Consider the following 9,952-nt stretch of genomic DNA (forward strand, 5'->3'; position numbering starts at 1 on the left):
GAGATAATGCTTCATCCATTGTAGAGTTATGGTGCAGGTTAAAGAAGCAAGTAATTCAAAGCATGGAGCATTGTACTTTCCTAGTGTTAAGCAAATGTGAGCATGTCAGGCAGTCATATTCATTTTTTTGTTTTGTTTTGTTTTGTTAATCCTCACCTGAGGATATTTTTCCATTGATTTTAAGGAAGAATGAAAGAGAGAGAGGAAAAGACAGAGAGAAATATTGATGTGAGAGAAACACATCGATTGGTTGCCTCTTGCACGATCCCTGAACAGGGCCGGAACAGGAGCCTGCAACCAAGGTATGTGCCCTTGACCGGAATCAAACCCAGGACCCTTTGGTCCATAGGCCGACGCTCTATCCACTGAGCCAAACTGGCTGGGCGCCAGTCTCATTCTTAATGTTGCATACTGTGTTACATGAGTACAACATGTCCTCAAAAGGAACATTTTTTTCCTTTTAGGTGGCTAACAATGAATAATTCCCAACCCACCTGAATACAAACAGTACCTGTGGGCTTTAGCACTTTCTCCTCCACTGGCCTCGCAAACTTATAGGGTGATTTTACAGGGTGCCTCGGTGCAACAATTTTATACAGTTTAAGGAAAATAATGCTATTTTCAAGTATTTAAAGAACTGTCCCAGGAGGCAGGAATACATTTAATGCAATGATGTTTCTCTTGAGCTTCTACTGTAAGGTTTTACTTTTAATAGTAAAATTGTCAAGCCATGTACCTATTGGCATTCAGACGGGGACAATTACTTTATGACACCCAAACTTAGGCTATGGTTCATGTAATTTAGGGAGCCTTCATCTATGATCTTATAAATCACAATGCCAGTTGAAGGAGAAGCTGACATTACCAGCTGAATTAGGGGAGAGGGGGTGACTAGTGCTAAAATAAAATACAAATATAGTAAGTTCTTCAGACCCAGCCCCACAACTTCTCTCTTTAATGACAATGCCCAATGAGGGCGGTTGTCTTCTGTGATAAACAATCCCCACACATCCCACTGCCGTTTTGAACTTCCAAAGGTGTCAACACCCTCTCACTTGAGCTGCATATAAAGTTGAAGGAGCTGAGATAGATGCCAGCCTAGGCTTCTTCCAACCCGAGTGTCTGCATTTTCCACTGGGAGATCCTAGGATGGAAACTATACTTGACAATAATATTTTTGAAGTAAATCTAAGAAGAATGCTTTTTCATATACTCTGATGCCGGGGTCCAACTCCAGCAGGTCCAGGGGTCCCCAAAGGTGTGGACGGAGTCGGCGAAGAAGGAATGACATTGAGATAGCGTTCAGTTTATCAGCAGCCTTGCCAGGATCTCTAGCCACAATCTCCAGCCAAGTTCTGTGTCCATGTTCTCTTGCTAGGTTCTCCAGCCATGTTCTCCAGGTTCTCCAGCCAGGTTCTGTAGCCATGTTCTCTCGCTAGGTTCTCCAGCCAGGTTTGGTTTAGGTTCTCCAGCCAGGTTCGGTCACCAGGTTCTGTAGCCGGGTTCTTCAGCCAGGTTCTGTCTAGGTTCTCCAACCAAGTTCTGTAGCCAGGTTCTGTCCAGGATCTTTTGCCACGTTGTCTCCAGCGAAGTTCTTCTGTCCCTAGGTTCTAAGTTCTGTGTAAGTTCTGTCTTCTAAGTTCTGTCTTCTATTGTCTTCTTGCATCTGTATTTATACCAGTTGATTCTAATCCTATCAATCTCTATTCCAAAGGTTAGGGCGTTTCTTATCTCCATTCCAGGGAGTAAAGATTATGTACTTCAGCATGATTGTTTGTAGTTAAAGTGATTAATTACCCGCCTGGCAGTTAAGAGGTTTTATTCCCTCCCTAACTTCAGGGGAAAATCCCTACCTGGGGAAACAACCTTTCTCTGAGAGGTGACCTTGGTTAAAACACATAGTGCCAAGAAGGTGACCAAACATATTAAGAACAGTATGCCATATATGCCAGGTCCCTTGAAACAGCAAGGATGGACCGGCTCCCGGCAAATTCCCCCTTTTTTATTTTTTAAAAGCAGGCATTAAAAAGAAAAATCCCAAATGCTCTCTTGTATCCATTTTAAGAGTAGGATTGGCGCTTTTCGCTATTACCTGAGTCCTGATCTATCATCCCAGGGAGAGCTTGCCAATCCTGCACTTTCCCGAGGTGGAAAGGCTGCAGTGGGGTTAAGGATATAGAGATCCTGGCACTCTGACATCTGGTTACGGATGTTTTGCCTTTCCAAAATGAATCATGGTGCGTGTGGGTGTAACGTGCCTATAATCGAGGCTGAATTAAAATATATAAAAAAAGGAACCATCAAAAAGGCAAGATACTTGGGAGACTAATAATGATGATGAATAGCGTCATTCACACAGCACAATAGTGTGTTGATTATAGGGGAAAACCTGCTCCTAATATAAGGATTAAACAATTGTCAAAAAACAGCACACTCATATGTGGGCATCAGAGGTGCTGAGGTTTTGTGACAGCCTTACAAGAAAGTAAAGCCAAGGCAGTGAAAAGGCATCTAGAAGTTTTATTTTATTTTATTTTTTTACATGAAAGAAAATATTTTAAGAATTTTGAAGAACACCTTCAATTTTGAGTTTTTGCCATGTAGTAACTTCCTTAAAAAACATCTCAGGTCGAAAGATATGGTATATTGCAAATTAAATAGAAGTTTGGGATACAGTTGAAGCAAGCAAACGAAAAATAGCTGCAAGGCCCACCCAATGTTTAGAAGAGGGTGCTCCTGTGTGGGAGGATATTCACAGTTTACACCACCCCTGAAGTGTGTAGGTCGGAAATCTAGAAAAGGAAAAAGAATAGTAGGTTGGTAGTTATTTGGATAGACTATGTATATATGGGCAGTGAAAAAGACTGAACTGCCTACTTGACATTTTAAAATATCAGTGGAGTTATTTAAAATCCTGGTAGATGTATCAGCTCTCTTTAGAAAACCAGGCATAATGGGAAAGATCCTACTATCTTCTTAGATTGAAAAAAATAATTGCAGGGTTATTGATTATCAGAATCAACAACTACTTACCTTTTTGTGAAAAGTCTGTTTAAAGTCTCATTAAGAAAAAAACTATGCGTTTTGCCTTTATAGACATTATCCCAAATTATAAGGATTTGAAAGCGGCGTATCTCAGCCAGTCATAGAAAGGGTTGAAATGGAGTACCTGTGTTCATGCTGGCAATCCTTGGGCTGTTTCAGCTCCATGTCTCTCAACAGACACCATGATTCGTGGCAGGTTTGTGGCAGCTGAACTGTGATATGAATAAGCAGCCATTCGGAAATAGAAAGAAGCTGATCATTTTATTTTAGTTTGTTTTGTACTACGAAAATTTGACTTATAACTTTTAAGTGTAAAAATAGAGTATGTATATAGAAATCCAAGTTGGGAAAGATAGATGATAAAAAACCAAACCTATGTGAAACTTAAAGATCAGCTTTCCAACATGCCCAACTCAATGCATGAAAGATGTGTAAATGCCACATATTTCCACTTAGTTGAAAAGCATTCATATGTTAAGATGGTTTTGTTACCATTTGAATTTTTGTGTTCATGTTTGGATGATTTGTGCAATGTCTTGGTGGAAGTCAAAGCACATGCACTTTGAACACTTAGAAATAAATTACAATCTTTTAAAAAATAGATAAAATAATAAAATTATAGTTGAAACCAAATAGGTATATTCAAAACTGTCACAAAAATTGGCTTCTGAAAGCTAAAACATCTCTGTATATGGATCTGTGCTGTTCAATACAACAGCTACAACACAGTTGTGACATTTGAGCAATTGACATGTGGATAATGCCAATTGAGATATGCCTTAAGTATACCATCGACAGATTTAGAAGACCTAGTATGAATGAAAACAATGTGAGATATTGTCATATTGATGACATAATGATGTTACTATTTTGGATATATCGGGTTGAGTAAAAGACTTTATTAGAATTAATCTTGATTCTTTTTTAAAAATATATTTTATTGATTTTTACAGAGAGGAAGGGAGAGGGATAGAGAGTTAGAAACATCGATGAGAGAGAAACATCGATCAGCTGCCTCCTGTATACCCCCTACTGGGGATGTGCCCGCAACCAAGGTACATGCCCTTGACTGGAATCGAAACCGGGACCCTTCAGTCCGCAGGCCTACGCTCTATCCACTGAGCCAAACCAGTCAGGGCAATCTTGATTCTTTTATTAATTTAACATGACTACAAGGATGTTGCAAATTATTCTTGTTTCTGTTATGTGGAATTTGTATTCTGTTTTTATTGGTTGGCATTGATATAGACAGTGTTTATAAGTACAAAAGAATGAGGCGAGTGTATGTATGTGTATGTTCATTTCTAATTCTGCTTTCACAAATTGTACCAATAACTTAGTGGCTGAAAAACAACTCAAGTTTATTAACTTACTGTTCCGGAGGTCAGAAGTCCAAGTGGGCATCCCTAGGCAAACATCAGGCTGTTAGCAAGTCTTCCTTCTTTTCGTAGGCTCTAAAGTAGGATCCTTTTTGTTACCTTTTCCAGCTTTTAGAGGCCAGCCTCCCACATTCTTTCACTTTGTGGCTCATCTCAAGGGCAAGTAATCTGCCTCAATTCTTCCTTGCTCCGACACCTAAGGTATCCACATGTTCCTGGGATTTGGTCATAGACATCTTTGGGTGGTCACTATTCTGCCTACCACAGAGGCCTGGTGCACAAAATTTGTCCCTCAGCCCAGCCTGCGCCCTCTTGCAGTCTGGGAGCCCTTGGGGAATGTCCGATTGATGGCTTAGGCCCACTCCCCTCTGCCACAGAGGAGGGAGAGGCTCCCCCCACCACGCTTGGCAGCCATGAGCCTGGCTCAGGGCTTCTGGCTGAGCAGCACTCCCCCTATGGGAGCACACTGACCACCACGGTGCAGCTCCTGTGCTGAGCATCTGCCCCCTGGTGGTCAGTGCGCACCATAGCGACTGGTTGTTCTGCCGTTTGGTCAATTTGCATATTAGCCTTTTAGTATATAGGATAATGGCATTTATGAATATTTACCATCTGTTTATAGCTATTTATCATTTATCTTTGTCTTCTCCATTCCACAAAAAAGTGAATCTTTTTCTTCAGACTTCCCCCCTCTTTCAGTACTAATTATTTTGATCATTTTTAAGTCTTCTGAAAACTTCAGATAGTTTTCATCTCACCCAAATACTCATAGCTAAAAGCGAGTATGACAACATGTAAAAATTAAGTTGTTCATTTTTATTTGGTGGTTTTAATTAGGGAAAAAAAAAACAAACCTCTCCAAATTTGTAATTGTTTATTATGCTCTTCAGGTAAATTAACAACTTACACAGCAGCCATATCAGAAGAAAAGAAATGTGAATTCCAGTGGGAGAGCACAGCTGTGCATGGATAGAATGAGTAGAACTTTCATGAAAAAGAAAAGGCTTTGAAATGAAACCAAACAAAGGAAAGAGGAAAAGTACTTCTCTGCCTCTCCAAGGGATTGTGTTGGTTTAGCACACATACTCCGACCTTTGGAGATTACCTTGGGACATGCTGCTGTTAGATGAAAAGTGGGTTCCTCAAGAAACTGTAGAAACCTGGTAAACATTTGGTAATATCTTCGCACCTTGTCAGATACCAAAAAAAATCAGTCTTATTTTGAAAGTACAGTCAGCCCTCTATGTCCATGGATTTCACATCTGATGATTCAGCCAACTGCAGATAGAAAATATTTTTTGAACAATGTTACATTATTGCTGATGTATGCTATACAAGAATGCTTTCGTCTATACTAGCCGTGGACAGACTTTTCTTTTCTTGCCATTATTCCCTAGAAAATAGAGTTTAACAACTATTTACATAGCATTTGCATAGCATTTACAATGCATAGGTATTTTAAGTAATCTAGAGATGAGTTAAATTATACCAGAGGATGTGCGTAGGTGGCACCATTTTATATGAGAGACTGAAGCACCTCAGGATTTTGATGTTTGGATTCCTGAAATCAATCCTCTGAAGATACTGAGAAAAACTATATAGTTGATTAGACACAATTTTTACTGTTGCTATTATAATATTGGGTGATAATGAAGCTTAATCAAAAGATAATTGATGAGAGTAGTGCTTGGGAGTCATACTTGGCCCTTGCATATTTATACAAGACTCAAAGATTTCCAAAGGTAATAATTCATTGTTTTAAATGAAACCCAACTTTTAAGATGTTATATTCTGAATTACATTATTTAAATGCTTTCCTCTTTGAAGTAATGAAAATGGTTTACTTAGACTTAGAAAACAGTTAATTTACCCTACTCCTACCTATCGGACTAAGCAAAAGTACATACTAATTGCCACAGAGGTATAACAGTAAAATCAGTGAACTCTAAATACAGTGGTTTAAACACAAAATACAGGCTGGATGTTTCTTCCTTTGCATCTTTTTCTTTCCTTTTTGTTTATACCAGTGTTATTAAAGCAACTTTATTTCTTAAAGCTTTGCATTATTTCCATGTAGATAATTTTTAGGAAAATGTATTAGCTAAAGATAGATAAAATAAAATAAAATGATTGAAGAAGCCAAAATAAATTTATTTTATAATCCCTTAACACAATTAATTCTCTATTTAACTTATAAATGGTTATTTTTTAAAATTATATAAGTAATATTAATAAGTTGTGATATGTAAAACAAAGTTTTTGTTGTAAATTTAGTTCATAATAATTTCAATCTCAGGTGGGATAAAGCTTTTATTAGGTTTTAAAATGCATTCAGTATAGGATATGTCTTTTAATAGATTTAGACTATATTTACATTATTTAGAAAATATAAGTGTGGATGGTAGTAATTTCTAATGTTCATGCATTGGGTAAAAATCTTAACAATGAGGGTTGAAATGAGGCCAAATCTTGAAGCATTCATCAAGATGAAAACTGACCTGTATATATTTAAAGACAGTGACTGAAATAACACAAAAATAACTGTATTGGTTTAGACATTTGGATCTCACAGACACATGCCTACACACGTTTCTTTCTGAACTCATGCAGATAACATTGAACTCCTTCCTCAGTACAGCTCAGCATTAACAGTGAGGTGGAGGTGATAATATAGGCTGAATGATATATTTGCAATCAAGACATTTTTAAAGAAGACTTAATAAAAGGAAGTCAGCAGGCCAAACAAATTATATATTTTTTCTCTTAATTTTAATTGGGGTGTAGGAGCTAGAAAAAAAAATTACGAAGTACCTAAAGATTGTTAGATTTTCTTTTTTTAGAGGAGAATTAGGCAAATATAAATAAATTCCTAAAAGGACCAAATGTGACATTAAATGGCATATAAATAAATTTAATATAGCTAGTACTAACCACAGTAAGAAATCAGACTAGGAAATTATGAACTTTGCCAGGGGAAGCTAGACATATTTCAAAAGAACTATGACCTTGCAATAGACTTTGAAAGTTAAAAAGAAGTTGGCCAGGTTGAGATTAAGGCAAAAATTGATGCAAGGAACACAGCTCTCTGCACAATGGCCCACCATTGAAGAGATATTAATTAGTTGTATAACTTTATAATTTCGTTTTTACCCATTAAAATTGTAAGAATAGATGGGGGTGGGAAAGGTGAAGATGGATATTTTCTGTCATTATCTGGCCAAAATATGATGAAATCATGACACAGCATCTGTAGATAGGTGTGAAAGAATGCACTGGGTCAGTGCTTCTCAGAAGGTGGTCATTAGCCCTGCTGGTGTGGCTCACAGTTTGAGCATTGGCCTATGAACCCGGAGGTCACGGTTTGATTCCCGGTCATCGCACATGCCTAGTTGCAGGCTCAATCCCCAGTGTGGGGCACACAGGAGGCAGCTGATCAATGATTCTCTCTCATCATTGATGTTTCTATCTCTTTCTCCCTCTCCCTCTCTGAAATCAATAAAAAAATATATTTTTTAAAAGGTGGTCATCAAATCAGAAGTATTCACCAGGCAACTTGCCAAAATGCCAACTCTTTAGGGCCTCATCCCAGGGCTATTGAATCAAAACTTTTGAGGTAGCAACCTTTTTTAAAAAGTTTAATTGAAACACAATTGATAACCAAAAACTGTACATGTTCAATGTATATATCTTGTTGAGTTTGGACATATGCATACACCTATGATACCATCGCCAAGATACTAAACATAGTTATCACTTTAGGCAACAAGTCCTGTGGGGAATCAGAAATATACTAATATTTGAAGGCAACTACCTTAGAAATATATTCCCAGAATTAAACCCCCAGAATTAAGGAATTGTTTAGATTTGGAGATAAGTCCTATGGAAGAATCAGGAACTGCTTAAAATTTTATTTTAGGTAACTAAGTGAAAAGTGGAATCACTAAATGAGATCGGATATATGAGAGGAGAGTTATGCCCCAAAGAGTGCCGTACTGTTGAAAATGTTTAAATCGGTAAGGAAGCTGTCATCACAAAGTTAGAGGTTTCTGGTCAAATGTCAGGAATTGGTCCTATTAGATCGATTTTTTGGTCTTTATTTGACCGGATGATCTGTTATTAATGTGCTTGTAGTTTATCCCTACAGCTAAGGAGCTTGATTAGAGGCTGAAACGTCATTAGGATACGTGGTGTAGAGGAAAGAGTCTTGAGTTTGGGGTCAGAGGACCTGGACTGTGGCTATGGCCTAGAACAATCTGTAGTGCTCTCTGGCCATGCACAACTGTTGTGCTACCGTTAGAAAATTACTTGAGGTGTATTTGTGTGTGTTTCTTTGCATCTCTCCCACTCAGGATAATAAAAATATTGCCTTTTATAGTGATTATGAAAAAAGTAATGCTTAAAAACAGAAGTCACTGGCAATAAATGGCAGATTTCATCCTTCTCAGCTATTTGCTATTTGCACAGAATTTCCTTTTAATCATACAAAAACTTGGCCAAGAATTGGTGAATTTGGGGAAGAAGACTGAAGAGAATAAAAACCTGCAGAGGAAACCAAGACCCAATAGTTACCTGGAAGCTTATTTTAATGGTGAAACTCTAAAATAGCTACATGTAGTTTCCCAGAGAAAATTCTTGAGCAATACATCTAAAAATATTTACTAAGGGAATGCAGAAAAAAAAATGGACAAGGTTCCTTTGAAGAGACATGGGACCAACAGATATATTACATTTCACATATAATATAGCAATGCACTGTAATGCTTTGCTATCAGCTACACCAATTAATGCAGATGATGCTAATTAAAAGTAAATTTAGAGAGTGATTAGGTTCTCTCACCATTGTTAGGGAGAATTGATTCTTCTATAGATCTAATATGTTGAAGTAAGAAGTTAATGATCTATTGATGGATTTTAAAGCACCTAATTTAGATTATAATTCTGAGGAAAACATTTGTGTTAATACTGAATATTAAATGACAAACGTTTTCTCTTGGAAAAGGAATGGCACCATTTGTGTAACCCTAGAGCAACGCACATGTTGATGTTTCGAATAAATTATTGCGTATGGCTGTATAATCTCAATTTTGGTCTTATAAAACTTATAATACAAGAATTCTATTGCACATGTGCTCATTTATGTGGCAGTATACAGCTGTGTGTGGCATAATAACTCTATTGAACAAAATTATGTGCTGTGGAACTTGCAAAAATTTCATGGTCCCATCTGGACTTCTTTGCAGTTGAGAAGGCTAAAGTGGGCAAAGATTTTACAGGATTGCAGAAAACAGTGATAGATTTCTGCTGTCAATTTGATATTTAGAAAATAAGGTCAGTAGGTGGTAAAGCTAGGAAGATGTCTTTTTTATACTCGAAAGAGGTTTTCAATTAGGAACAATGACAGTCTCCCTATACCAGTGATGGTGAACCTTTTGAGCTCGGTGTGTCAGCATTTTGAAAAACCCTAACTTAACTCTGGTGCCGTGTCACATATAGAAATTTTTTGATATTTGAAACCATAGTAAAACAAG

General features: G+C 37.5%; 1 protein-coding gene across 1 annotated transcript in view; it reads left to right on the forward strand.

Moving 5' to 3' along the window:
- The window catches only part of PCDH7 (protocadherin 7), a 440,609-nt gene that overhangs the window by 275,114 nt on the left and 155,543 nt on the right, over positions 1-9,952 (forward strand). The gene's annotated exons all lie outside the window — the stretch shown is intronic.

This window comes from Myotis davidii, unplaced genomic scaffold (genome assembly GCF_000327345.1).
Source record: "Myotis davidii unplaced genomic scaffold, ASM32734v1 scaffold36, whole genome shotgun sequence".
Classification (NCBI taxonomy): Eukaryota; Metazoa; Chordata; class Mammalia; order Chiroptera; family Vespertilionidae; genus Myotis; species Myotis davidii.